Genomic DNA, 14756 nt, shown 5'->3' on the forward strand with positions numbered 1-14756 from the left:
TAAATACTTTTTTTTTTTATTATTGAGACAGAATCTTGCTCTGTTGCCCAGGCTGGAGTGCAGTGGCATGATCCCGGCTCACTGCAACATCCACCGCCTGTATTCAAGAGATTCTCATGCCTCAGCCTCCCAAGTAGCTGGGACTACAGGCACATGCCACCAAGCCCGGCTAATGTTTTTGTATTTTTAGTAAAAATTGGGTTTCGCCATGTTGGCCAGGCTGGTCTTGAACTCCTGACCTCAGGTGATCTGTCTGCCTCGGCCTCCCAAAGTGCTGGGATTATACTTTCTATTAAATTTAATTTCCACTTATTCCAAACTACCTGTTGGGAATGAAAACCGTATGTTAAAAGTGATTTTCAGGATCTATTAAAATAATTTTTTTACCATTCATGTGTTACACTGATAGTATATATGCTTTTGAATCAAGCTTCCGTTGCCAGGATAAAAACAACTTGGTACAAAATATTCTTATTGAATTCTACTGCTACAATTTATTTGGTAACAATCCATTGAAGGTTATTATGTCTTTTTAATAAAATTGATCTATACTTATATATTTGATATTTTATGGAACTAGAGTAATGCCAGACCCGCGATGTTAGAACCTTTTAGTTTTTCCAATATTCTGGAGTGCTTTAAAAACATAGGAAGTTAAACATTTTGTGCAGATTTGGTAGAAGGTTTTCATTATAACTCAAAGCTTAATGATTTTTAGGCATGTTTGGTCTCTGTGTCAGTCAGAGTTCAACCAGAAATATAGGACTGCTGGGAGATGTCAAGAGATAAAATTGCAACAAATTTAGTTACACCTCCAATGGCCTTTTATTCATGATTCATAAATCTCTCCCGCTGGTACAATGGCAGAATCCACAGGGGAATGGCCAGTGGGTTTTCTGAGGTGGGAACAAGGAAACAGAGCAATAGAAAAAGTGCTGCTTGGTTAACATTAGTTTACTTGTAAGTTAAAGCACAGGGAACCTCCTGATTACACTGACTGAAGTAGGCTGAGCTCTTTCTGATGGGTTGATGTGAATCTTTTTTCAGGAAAATCTGGTTGGTTTGGGGATCTATCTGCTTCCTTAAAGTATCCGTTTGATTATGTGACGCTTAGCATGAATCACTCCACTTTGGTTTGGTCTGGGCTGTTGAGCAGGATCTCAATCCTCCCATATTTTTAGTTTAACAGATATATAGCAACAGATCTATTCCTAGGTGCAGGCTGGAACACCATAGGCACAGGCTGAAGCTGCTACTCATGTGTGAAATTTCTTCAGGGAAGTTTCAGTTATACATTTAAGGCCTTTCAACTGATTGAATCAGGCCCACCCAAATTACTTAAGATAATATGACTTACTTAAAGTCAGCTGTTCATGAACTGTAGTTATACTTACGAAATCCATTCAAAGCAACACCAGATAAGTGTTTGATGGAATAACTGGGGACTGTCACCTACTTAAGTAGGCACATCAAAATACCACCACAGTTTCTATTACAATATTACTGCTTGTTAATTTATTCCTTTTTCTATTAACACTTGAGTAAAATTAGTACTGTGCACATATATACGTTTTCCCCTGATTTCTATGAGGCTATAACATTTTTTTCTGCATATAACTTTTGCCCAATGCATAGGTTTTTGGTTCTCATTAACTTCCTTTCATTGGATGATTAGGTTAGAATTTGATTTTTTTTTTTTTTTTTTTTGAGATGGAGTTTACTCTTGCTGCCCAGGCTGGAGTGCAATGGCACGATCTTGGTTCACTGCAACCTCTGCCTCCCAGGTTCAAGTGATTCTCCTGCCTCAGCCTCCTGAGTAGCTGGGATTACAGGCATGCACCACCATGCCCAGCTAATTTTTGTATTTTTAGTAGAGATGGGGTTTTGCCATGTTGGCCAGGCTGGTCTTGAACTCCTGACCTCAGGCGATCCACCTGCCTCAGCCTCCCAAAGTGCTGGGATTACAGGTGTGAGACACGGTGCAAAACCAGAATTTGATTTTTAACCTCTCATGTGGCCACTACTTTTGATATGCTTGGAAGTGGAGCTGGAGAGTTGTAAGTCCCTCGCCCCTGCAAATGCCAAAAGAATCTGGGTGGTAAAAAATTGTATTGTTCTCTCAGGCAAAGCTGAATTTCTTCCAAAACATGACATTTCCACCCAAAACATGTCCTGTGAGGAGGACCAGAGTGACCTAAAATTCATCTCTGTATCACTATCAGACTACTAACTCCCCAATAAGACCCCTCTCAGGGTAGAAAGTTACTTTAAGTTTTGTTTTATTTTTAATTAGCAAATAATAGTTGTATATATTTATGGGACACAATGTAATGTATACATTGTGAAATGATCAGATCAGGTCGATTAACATTTATCACAAGTACCTATCGCTTTATTTGTTTGTGTTTGAGACAGAGTCTTGCTTTGTTGCCCAGGCTGGAGTGCAGTTGTGCCATCTCAGCAAACTGCAAGTTGATTTTTGTATTTTTAGTAGGGACGGGGTTTCATCATGTTGGCCAGGCTGGTCTTGAATTCCTAACGTCAGGTGATTCACCCACCTAGGCCTCCCAAAGTGCTGGGATTACAGGTGTGAGCCATCGCACCCGGCCTCAAGTACCTGTAATTTTGTTGTGGTAGGAACATCTAAAGTCCACTCCTCTAGCAATTTTGAAATATACAATATATGACTATTAACTATAGCTGCCATCTGTGCAATTAATCACCAGAACCTATTCCTCTTATCTACCTGAAACTCTGTAATCTTGGACCAAAGTCTCCCTTTTCCCCATCCACCTCTGCAACCTCACACCCTGGTAACCACCATTTTACTTTATTCTTCTGTGAGTTCAACTTTTTTTTTTTTTTTTGAGATGGAGTTTTGCTCTTGTTGCCGAGGCTGGAATGCAATGGTGCAATCTCAGCTCACTGCAACCTCTGCGACCTGGGTTCAAGCAATTCTCCTGTCTCAGCCTCCCGAGTAGCTGGGATTACAGGTGTGTGGCACCATGCCCTGCAAGTTCAACTTTTTAAGATTCTACATATAAGTGAAATCATGCAGTATTTGTCTTTCTGGGCCTTGCTTAAGGAAATTATTATTTTTTGTGTGTAAATTTAAGGGATACAAGTGCAGTCTTGTTACATGGTTATATCACGTAGCAATGAAGTCTGGATTTTTAGTGTAACCATCACCCAGATATGTACATTATACCCACTAAGTAAGTTCTCATCCCTCATTCCTCTCCCATCCTCCCACCCTTCTAAGTCTCCAGTGTCTATTATTCCACTCTCTATGTCCACATGTACACATTATTTCGTGTCCACTTAGAAGTGAGAACATGAGGTATTTGACTTTCTGTGTCTGAATTGTTTCACTTAAGATAATGGCCTCCCGTTCCATCCATGTTGTTGAAAAAAACATGATTTCATTCCTTTTTTATGGCTGAAGACTATTCCACTGTGTGTGTGTGTGTGTGTGTGTGTGTGTGTTTATCTCACATTTTCCTTATCCAGTTATCCATTGAAGAACACTTAGATTGATTCCATATCTTTGCAATTGTGAATAGTGCTATGATAAGCATATGAGTTCTGGTGTCTTTTTGATACAATGATTTATTTTCTTTTGGGTAGATACCCGGTAGTGTGACCGCAGGATCAAGTGATAGCTCTATTTTAGTTATTTGAGAACTCTCCATACTATTTTCCATAGAGGTTGTACTAATTCATGTTCCCACCAACAATGTGTAAGCGTCCCTTTTTCTCTGCTTCCTTCCCAACATTGGTTATGGTTTGACTTTAACCAGTAGCCATTCTAACTGCTGTAAGGTGATATCTTATTGTAGTTTTAATTTGATGATCAGTGATCTTGAGCATTTGTCCATATACTTTTTGGCTATTTGGATGTCTTCTTATGAAAAAATGTCTATTCATATTCTTTGCCCACTTTTTTTTTAAATATTCGACACGTGTATTTTATTTTATGCCAATTCTACCTCAATAACACTGCTTTTTTTTTTAAGATATGGGGGAACCTTAAATATATATTGCTAAATCAAAGAAGCCTATCTGAAATGGTTACATACTGTATAATTACAACTATAGGACATTTTGGAAAAGTCAAAACTATAGGGACAATTAAAAGATCAGTGATTAACAGGGGTTCGGGGGGAAGAAGAAGTGGAAGAATATGTGGATTACAGGGGATTTTTAGGGCAGTCAAATTAGTGTATGATATTGTCATAGTTGACACTTTTTTAAATTATACTTTAAGTTTTAGGGTACATGTGCACAATGTGCAGGTTAGTTACGTATGTATACATGTGCCATGTTGGTGTGCTGCACCCATTAACTCATCATTTAACATTAGGTATATCTCCTAATGCTATCCCTCCCCCCTCCCCCGACCCCACAACAGGCCCCAGTGTGTGATATTCCCCTTCCTGTGTCCATGTGTTTTCATTGTTCAGTTCCCACCTATGAGTGAGAACATGTGGTGTTTGTTTTTTTGTCCTTGTGATAGTTGGCTGAGAATGATGGTTTCCAGCTTCATCCATGTCCCTACAAAGGACATGAACTCATCATTTTTTATGGCTGCATAGTATTCCAAAGCAATAGCAAAGACTTGGAACCAACCCAAATGTCCAACAATGATAGACTGGATTAAGAAAATGTGGCAAAATCTTTGCCCACTTTTTAATAGAGTTGTGAGGTTTTTGTTGAGTTGTTTGAACCTCTTGTAAATTCTGGATATTACTCTCCTATTGGATGTATAGTGTGCAAATATTTTCTCTTGTTCTGCAGGTTGTTTGTTCACTCTTGATTATTTCTTTTGCTGTGCAAAAACTTCTTAGTTTAATTAAGTTTCATTTGTCAATTTTTGTTTTTGTTTCCTGTGCTTTTGATGTCTTAGTCAGGAATTCTTTGCCTTGACCAGAAAAGTTTTCCCTAGGAATTCTTATAATTTTTTTAGTTTCTGCTCTTATATTTAAGTCTTTCGTCCACCTTGAGTTTTATTTTTTTATTTTTGAGGCAGGGTCTTGCTCTGTCACTCAAGCTGGAGTACAGTGGCAGGATCATGGCTCACTGCCGTCTCAACTTCCTGCCTCAGACTCCTGATTAGCTGGGACTATAGGCTTGAATTTATTTTTGTATATGGTGGGTATTAGGGAGTCCAGTTTCATTCTTCTGCATGTGACAATCCAGTTTTCCCAGCCCCATTTATTGAAAAGGGTGTCTTTCCCCCCAGTGTATGTTTTTGTCAACTTTGTCAAAGATCAGCTGGCTTTAGATATGTGGCTTTATTTCTGGGCTCCTATTCTATTCCATTGATCTGTATATCTATTTTTATACCAGACCATGCTGTTTTGGTTAGTGTAGCCTTGTATTATAACCCAGATAATGTGATGCCTCTAGCTTTGGTCTTTTTGCTTAGGTTTGCTTTGAATTCAGGCTCATTTTTGGTTCTATATGAATTTTTAAATTGTTTTTCTATGTTTGTGAAAAATGACATTGGCATTTTGATAGGGATTGCATTTAATCTATAGATTTCTTTGGGTAGTATGGTCATTTTAACAATATTAATTCTTCTGATCCATGAGTATAGGATGTTTTTCCATTTGTTTGTGTCATCTACAATTTCTTTCATCAGTATTTATAATTTTCCTTGTAGAGATCTTTCATCTCCTTGGTTAAATATGTTCCTAGATATCTTTTATTTGTAGCTTTTGTAAATGGGATTGGCTTCTTGATTTGATTCTCAACTTGTTAGTGGTGTGTAGAAATACTACTGATTTTTGTATTTGATTTTGTATCCTGAAAATTCGCTGACTACATTCATAAAATCTAAGAGGATTTTGGGGGGAATTTTTAGGGTTTTATAGGTATAAAATTATATCATCAGTGAACAGAGATAATTTGACCTCTTTTCCAGTTTGGATGCCTTTTATTTTTTTCTCTTGTCTGATTGCTCTGGCTAGGACTTTCAGTACTGTGTTGAATAGGAGTGATGAAAGTGGGCATCCTTGTCTTGTTCCCATGCTTGGGGGATTGCTTTAGACCTTTCCCATTCAGTATGATGTTGGCTGTGGGATTGTCATATATGGCCTTTATTATTTTGAGGCATGTTCCTTCTATGCCTAGAACATACCTAATTTGTTGAGGGTTTTTTTCTTGATGGGATGCTGAATTTTGTTAAATGCTTTTTCTGCATCTATTGAGATGATTGTATGGTTTTTGCTTTTACTTCTATTTATGTGATAAATCACATTTGTTGATTTGTGTATCTTGAATCACCATTGCTTCCTGGAATAAAATTCACTTCATCATGGTATATTATCTTTTTGATGTGCTGTTGGATTTAGTTTGCTAGTATTTTGTTGAGGAGTTTTGAATCTACGTTTATGGGGGATATTGGTCTGTAGTTTTCTTTTATTATTGTATCCATATCTGGCTTTGGTATCAAGGTGATAGCAGCTTTGCAGAATGAGTTAAGGAGGATTTCCTCCTCCTAGATTTTTTCGGAACAGTTTCTGGATGATTGGTACCAGTTCTTTTTTGTAGGTTTGGTAGAATTCTGCTGTGAATCCCTCTGGTCCTGGGCTTTTGTTTTGTTTTGGGGAGATTTTTAATTACCAAGTCAATTTTACTACTCATTATTGGTCTTCTCAGAATTTCTATTTCTTCTTGGTTCAAGATTTTATGCTTTCAGAAGTTTTCCATTTCCTCTAGGTTTTCTAGCTTGTGAGTGTAGAGTTGTTCATAGTAGTCTCTGATGATTCTTTGTTTTTCTGTGATATCAATTGTAACATCTTCCTTTTCATTTCTGATTATGTTTATTTGGATCTTCTCTCTCCTTTTCTTTTTTTTGTCCATTTCTTTTTTTTATTTTATTTTATTATTATTATACTTTAAGTTTTAGGGTACATGTGCACAATGTGCAGGTTTGTTACATATGTATCCATGTGCCATGTTGGTGTGCTGCACCCATTAACTCATCATTTAGCATTAGATATATCTCCTAATGCTCTCCCTCCCCCCTCCCTCCACCCCACAACAGTCCCCGGAATGTGATGTTCCCCTTCCTGTGTCCATGTGTTCTCATTGTTTAATTCCCACCTATGAGTGAGAACATGCGGTGTTTGGTTTTTTTCCTTGCAATAGTTTACTGAGAATGATGATTTCCGGTTTCATCCATGTCCCTACAAAGGACATGAACTCATCATGTTTTATGGCTGCATAGTATTCCATGGTGTATATGTGCCACATTTTCTTAATCCAGTCTATCACTGATGGACATTTGGGTTAGTTCCAAGTCTTTGCTATTGTGAATAGTGCTGTAATAAACATACGTGTGCGTGTGTCTTTATAGCAGCATGATTTATAGTCCTTTGGGTATATACCCAGTAATGGGATGGCTGGGTCAAATGGTATTTCTAGTTCTAGATCCTTGAGGAATCGCCACACTGACTTCCACAATGGTTGAACTAGTTTACAGTCCCACCAACAGTGTAAAAGTGTTCCTATTTCTCCACATCCTCTCCAGCACCTGTTGTTTCCTGACTTTTGAATGATTGCCATTCCAACTGGTGTGAGATGGTATCTCATTGTGGTTTTGATTTGCATTTCTCTGATGGCCAGTGATGATGAGCATTTTTTCATGTGTTTTTTGGCTGCATAAATGTCTTCTTTTGAGAAGTGTCTGTTCATGTCCTTTGCCCATTTTTTGATGGGGTTGTTTGTTTTTTTCTTGTAAATTTGTTTGAGTTCATTGTAGATTCTGGATATTAGCCCTTTGTCAGATGAGTAGGTTGCGAAAATTTTCTCCTGTTTTGTAGGTGGCCTGTTCACTCTGATGATAGTTTCTTTTGCTGTGCAGAAGCTCTTTAGTTTAATTAGATCCCATTTGTCAATTTTGGCTTTTGTTGCCATTGCTTTTGGTGTTTTAGACATGAAGCTCTTGCCCACGCATATGTCCTGAATGGTAATGCCTAGGTTTTCTTCTAGGGTTTTTATGGTTTTAGGTCTAACATTTAGTCTTTAATCCATCTTGAATTAATTTTTGTATAAGATGTAAGGAAGGGATCCAGTTTCAGCTTTCTACATACGGCTAGCCAGTTTTCCCAGCACCATTTATTAAATAGGGAATCCTTTCCCCATTGCTTGTTTTTGTCAGGTTTGTCAAAGATCAGATAGTTGTAGATATGCGGCGTTATTTCTGAGGGCTCTGTTCTGTTCCATTGATCTATATCTCTGGTTTGGTACCAGTACCATGCTGTTTTGGTTACTGTAGCCTTGTAGTATAGTTTGAAGTCAGGTCGCGTGATGCCTCCAGCTTTGTTCCTTGGCTTAGGATTGACTTGGCGATGTGGGCTCTTTTTTGGTTCCATATGAACTTTAAAGTAGTTTTTTCCAATTCTGTGAAGAAAGTCATTGGTAGCTTGATGGGGATGGCATTGAATCTATAAATTACCTTGGGCAGTATGGCCATTTTCACAATATTGATTCTTCCAACCCATGAGCATGGAATGTTCTTCCTCCTTTTCTTTGTTGGTCTAGCTAGTGGTTTATCTATTTGATTAATATTTTTAAGGAAACACAAAAATAAAAGTCAATATTTGCCATTATAAAAACACATGAAAGTATAAAACTCACAGGTCTTATAAAACAATTATACAAAGGAGGAAGAGAAAGAAATCAAATGGCAACATGACAGAACTCCGCCAGACCACAAAGACAAGCAGATTAAGAAAAAAAAACCCACAAAAAATACTAGATAACAATTAACATTACATCAGGAATGAAACCTCACATATCAATATTAATGTTGAATGTAAATGGGCCAAGTGCTCCACTTAAAAGATATAGATGTGTAAAATGGATAAGAAGAGCCTGCACCAACTATATGCTGCTTACAAGAAATTATCCTTACTGATAAAGATACTTATAAACTAAAGGTAAAGAGATGGAAAAAATATTCCAAGCAAACGGAAATCAGAGGTGAGCAGGAGTAGCTATACTTGTGTCAGATGAAATGGACTTTAAATAAAAAACAGAATAAAAAAAGACAAAGAAGGTCTTATATAATGATAAAAGGATCACTTCAACAAGTGGATGACAATTCTAAATATATATGCATCTAACACTGGCACACCCAGAATCATAAAACAAATATTACTAGACCTAAAGAAAGAGATAGACAGCAATAAATCATAAGCTGTGGGGAGGGGACTTCATTACCCCACTCACAACACTAGACAGATTATCAAAACAGAAAATTAACAAAGAAACACTGGACTTAAGTTGGACTTTAGATGGACCTAATAAACATTTACAGAACCTTCTACCTAACAATTGCGGAACATAAATTCTTCTCATCAGCACATGGTACATGCTGCAAGATAGACCATATGTTAGTTCATCAAACACGTCTCAATAAATTTTTTAAAAAGAAATACCTAATGTAGATGACGTGTTGATGGGTGCAGCAAACCACCATGGCACATGTATGCCTATGTAGCAAACCTGCATGTTCTGCACATGTATCCCAGAATTTAAAGTATAGTTTGAAAAATTGAAATCATATCAAGTATCTTCTCAGAACATAGCAGAATAAAACTGGAAATCAATACCAAGAGGAACTTGTGAAACTACGCAAATGCCTGAAAAGTAAACAACACATTTCTAAATGATCTTTGAATTAATAATTAAATTAAGATGGAAATTTTAAAATGTTTTGAAACAAATGAAAATGGAGACACAACATAGTAAAACCTCTGGAATACAGCAAAAGCAGTGCTAAGAGGAAAATTTATAGCATTAAATGCCTACTTCAAAAAAATAGTTCACTCTGTAATCCCAGCACTTTGGGAGGCCAAGGCAGGAGGATTGCTTGAGCCCAGGAGTTTCAGATCAGCCTGGGCAACAGAGCAAGACCCTGTCTCTAAAAAAAAAAAAAATCACGAATTAACAACCTAGTATCACATCTCAAGGAACTAAAAAAGCAAGAACAAAGCAATCCCAAAGTTAGCAGAAGAAACAAAATAACAAGGATCAGAGCAGAACTAAATGAAATTGAAACCAAGGAAATTATTCAGAAGTAGTGACGTATTAGTTCATTCATTACCTTGATTAAAAAAAGTTTAGCAGACATTAATTCAATATTTATTTATTTTAATTTTTATGAGTGTCAGTTCCCAGGCCCCTGATTTGATGGGTGGTGATAAATGGCTCAGTTTTTAAATTAATCCTTCCCAATGTAGTGAGAGCCTCAGAAATTTTACTACTGATCCAAACAATACCAGCAATTTTTTTCCTCTCCACCCTCAACCTCCCCTTTCTCCTCTTTATCTTGCCTCTCCTCAGCAGAAACTTCCTCCCTGCATCCCCATCAAACAGAGAAGAGAAAAAGTGGAAATTTGGGATTTGGGGAAACCTTTCCCAAATATGATTAAATCTCCAGCAGGGAGAGGCATTCTCAAAATTGATTTTATATAAACCAAGCTTGATCCACACTCAAGCTTGATCCACAATCCCACTGCCAGCTGTTGTGGTGCTTTAATTATTTCTTCTTGTTAGTTCCATCCTCAAATTTTCTTTCCCTTTTTCTCAAAATATGAAAAAAGAAACTGATGAAATCTGGGCACTTATTCTTTCCTTTTCTGAGTAATGCCAAAGACTCTCCTTGACTACACTTTAGTGAGGCTCATCTAAGCCCTTAGGCCTCAACCTTGGCTTTCGTCCTTCTTGGGCCTGCATTGCTGAGTTTTAGTGAGAATCTTGGCTAAGTCAGTTTAGAGAGATATTCCCCACCCCTCATACCTGATCACTCTCAATATCCAATCAAATTCCTCATCCTCCAGCATCCCCCAAGGAATATGTGATTATCCTGGCCTGCCTTCAGCAAGAATCCTGTTGAATCTGTTTAAAAAAGAGGCCCCTTTCCTCTGATGTCTTCTTAGTAATTTCCCATCCACTGACCTCTACCCTGCTCCTGGCTTATTCCCACTTATCCTCACTGTGTTCAGAATTGAGCCCAGTTCTATAGTGCCATCTCTCTTCCCCTATTGCAGTCCTGAAGAAAATCTGTTTTTACTGCTTTAACTACCGTCCAGCTTTGGTTTGCTTTGCTGGTAAGTAGTTGTTAGGGAGGAGTCACCATTAGAGGGACATTCATGTATTTTGTTTTAGTAAGTGTATTCCCTCCCTCAGTTGTTTTCCCTTCAGATTTGGGGAAGGATTAGAGATTTTTAGAATTTGACCTTTCACATGCTTTCCCTAGGCCGCTTTGATGAGAGAGGTGACGTGTTAGCCTCATGGAGTATGAGACACATAATTTCTAGAAATGTCTGTTTGCCTCTGAACACCTCCTGCTCTAACGTTTGAACAGAGTGGACTTTTTTAAAAAAATAAAATTGTATTAGATTTAGTGGGTGGGGGGAGGGGTTGGTCTGAGCTGGGTTGATGCCACCGTCTTACCCCAGCAGCCCTATATACTCAGAACATCTAGACTCTTCTGTCACTGCTCCAGCTGACATTTCCACCAAAGCCTTCGTAGCTCACCCAAAGACACTCCACTTCAGAGATGCTATACCAGCAGGGAAGTTGCCATCTCTGTTCTTTCTCTCTCTAGACCCAGGCCTGGCAAACAATAGAAGGTCAGTATATGTTTATTTATTGCTGCCTAACAAATTACTCTAAAATTTAGTTGCCTACATTAAATTATTATCTCAGTTTCTGTGGATGAGAAATTCAGAAGCTGCTGAATTGAGTTGTTCTGGTTTGGAGTCTTTCATAAGCTTCAGTCAGGATGTTGGCCAGGGCTTTGGTCATCTGAATGCTTGGCCAAGGCCAAAGGATATGCTTCCAAGAGGACTTGCTCACATGGTGCTGGTTACTGTCAGGAGGGCTCAGTCCCTCCCAGTGTTGACCTCTGCATGGGCTGCTTGAGTGGCGTCACAACATGGCCGCCTGCTTCCCCTCAAGTGAGCCATCCTAGAGACAGCAAGACAGAAGCCTCTTGTGTTTTATCACTTTACCTTGGAATTCATCAACCATCATTTCCACCATATCCTATTGTGGTCATCTCTATTCAGCTGAGAGGCAACCATATGAGGGCACACATGCCAGGAAGTAAGGATCACTGGGAGCCATTTTGGAAGCTGGCTACCACAGTGAGTAAATAAATAGAATGAATAAATTGGAGTCAATTAGTAGGTTTTCTAGAGAATAAAGGGTTTGCCTTCCATGGTAATTATATCAAAAAGCTTCAGAAAATGTGGTTTTTACTTTTTCATAGTTGACTACCTGAAACAGAAAGTTATTATGTAGATAAATATAAAAATATAAAAAGCACATAACTGTAAAATGTATAAGTCTGTGTCTCTCCCAGCACTTTCATACTTCACACATGGCAGACAGAGTGGGGCAGGAATTAGATGGGATCTGAGAATATCGGCCAAGGCTCTATGGACATGCACAGAGAAATGAAGCTTCACATGTGGTTTCCTATTTTCTTCATCCTAGCCCTTCCAGCACCTCACCCCAGGCACCACACCCCTCTTTTAAGAAGCTGCTTTTATTTCTTGTTTTTTCTTTGCTATTCCAGCCATATGTGCCCTCTCTTATTTTTCCTTCAAACTGGGTATACAAAGTGGTAAAGCCCAAATGTGGTTGGCAGAATTCAAAGATGCCTCTCAATGAGTCACACTCATACATATCCCTCCTCCCATTCCTTCTTTTCCATGAGGGGCCTGTGAATATGAGATGTCATACCTGTGAGTAGGTTATGTTATATGGCAAAGGAGAAGGGATTTGGGGCATAAAGTGAGTCCATAATCAATGTACTTCAAGTTAATCAAAAGGGAGATTATCTTGGGTGGGCCTGACCTAATCAGGTGAGCCCTTTAAAATGGCATCTAAGGACTGGAGACTCAAAATGCTGAGATTATCTTCTGCTCATCTTGAAGAAGCAAACTACCATGAGTGTAGAGGACTACGTTGCAGCAACCGCCATGCAGCCTCTAGGAGTTGGAGGCCTCCATTCTATAACTGCCAGGAACTGAATTCCGCCAACAACCAGTGAGCCTGGAAAAGAATCTCGAGCTCAAATGGGATCACAGCCCCAGCCAGCACCTTGATTGCAGCCTGGTCAAACCTTAAGCAGAGGACTCTGCTAAGCCATGCCCAGATTCCTGACCCGCAGAACCTATGAGATAAGTGTGGGTTGTTTTAAGCAGCTAAGTTTGTGGTAGTATGTTATACAACAATAGGAAACCACGAAGAACCATGACTCTTCAAAAGGAGGTCTGTGTAATTTGTTTTGTCAATAAACTTGATTCCATGTCAAAAAGTTGAGAATCTTGTTTTAGAATGTGGAACAACCAAGTCACAAGCACATGCTTTAGTCTTGTTGACTTTGCAACAAAACTTTCATGATCAAGGAAGTAGAGAGAAGGTTCTGCCAAGAGCAAGAGGTCCATGTGGCCTCTCCTCTTGCAGGCCATGGTGGAAAGTGGGCTGTGGTTGATGTATGTTCCCTCGGACCCCCTCCTGCCTGAGGGGTCTGAAGACACTGGATTCCTTTGCCTTCCACCAGGTAAAAAGTCCTGCTCAAACTGCCTCAACCAGTCACTAGCGTTCACTCCCTGCATGATGAGACAAGCGTCTCCCTCTCTGCAGCATCATCCTGCACCTCCAGGTTCAGGCCTGCCAGAAATCCCTGCATGTTTTCAACCTAGCTGAGGAGCCTCTTCCTCTGCTGAAGTTATTCCTCTAGCCCTAAGTCCTGTCACCTTCCCTGTGGCCAGGGCTGCAGCATGTGAGTGTTATTGGGTTAGATCATGGATCCCCAATCCTTGGGCCATGGAGTGGTCTGTGGCCTGTTAAGAGACAGGCTGCACAGCAGGAGGTGAGCAGTGGGCAAGTGAGTGAAGCTTCATCTGTATTTACAGCTGCTCCCTATCGTTTGCCTTACCGCCAGAACTCCGCCTCCTGTCAGATCAGTGGTGGCATCAGGTTCTCATAGAAGTGTGAATCCTATTGTGAACAGCGCATATGAGGGATCTAGGTTGTGCACTCTTTATTAAAATCTAATCCCTGATGATCTGTCACTGTCTCCTCTCACCCCTAGATGGGACCGTCTACTTGCAGGAAAACAAGCTCAGGGCTCCCATTGATTCCACATTAAGGGAAGTTGTATAATTATTTCATTATATATTGCAATGTAGTAATAATAGAAATAAAGTACACAATAAAGGTACTGCACTTGAATCGTCCCGAAGCCATCCCCCCACAAGCCCCTGCACCTGGTCAGTGGAAAAATGTCTTTCATGAAACCAGTTCCTGGTGCCCAAAAAGTTGGGGACTGCTGGCTTAGATAACTTCCACCTCTAGGCGTGGATCAACACTGCACAGTTCCTATCCTTAGGGTGAGTTAGTGTACAAATCAGTTAACTTATCACTTTTACTTCTTATGTTGTATTCTCTTGCCTAATACCTTTCGCTCCTACCTTGATAGGCTTTCATTTAACTTTGCTCTGCTCTCCACGAGCTCTGCTCTCGTTCAGATGCTGGCCTCAGGGACATCCAGCCTTTCTCTCTTGTGCCTCCAGCTGCCCCAGTGGACTTCCCCACCATGCCCCAGCTGAATGCCTGAGCTCTAGGAACCTGACCACTATCTTTGTAACTCCTGACCCTGTACCTGCTGAGGCTCCCATCTGCCCTCACCGGTCTCAGCCAGGCCCTGCGCTGGGTGGCCATGAGCC

Source organism: Nomascus leucogenys, chromosome 13, assembly GCF_006542625.1.
Source record: "Nomascus leucogenys isolate Asia chromosome 13, Asia_NLE_v1, whole genome shotgun sequence".
Taxonomy (NCBI): domain Eukaryota; kingdom Metazoa; phylum Chordata; class Mammalia; order Primates; family Hylobatidae; genus Nomascus; species Nomascus leucogenys.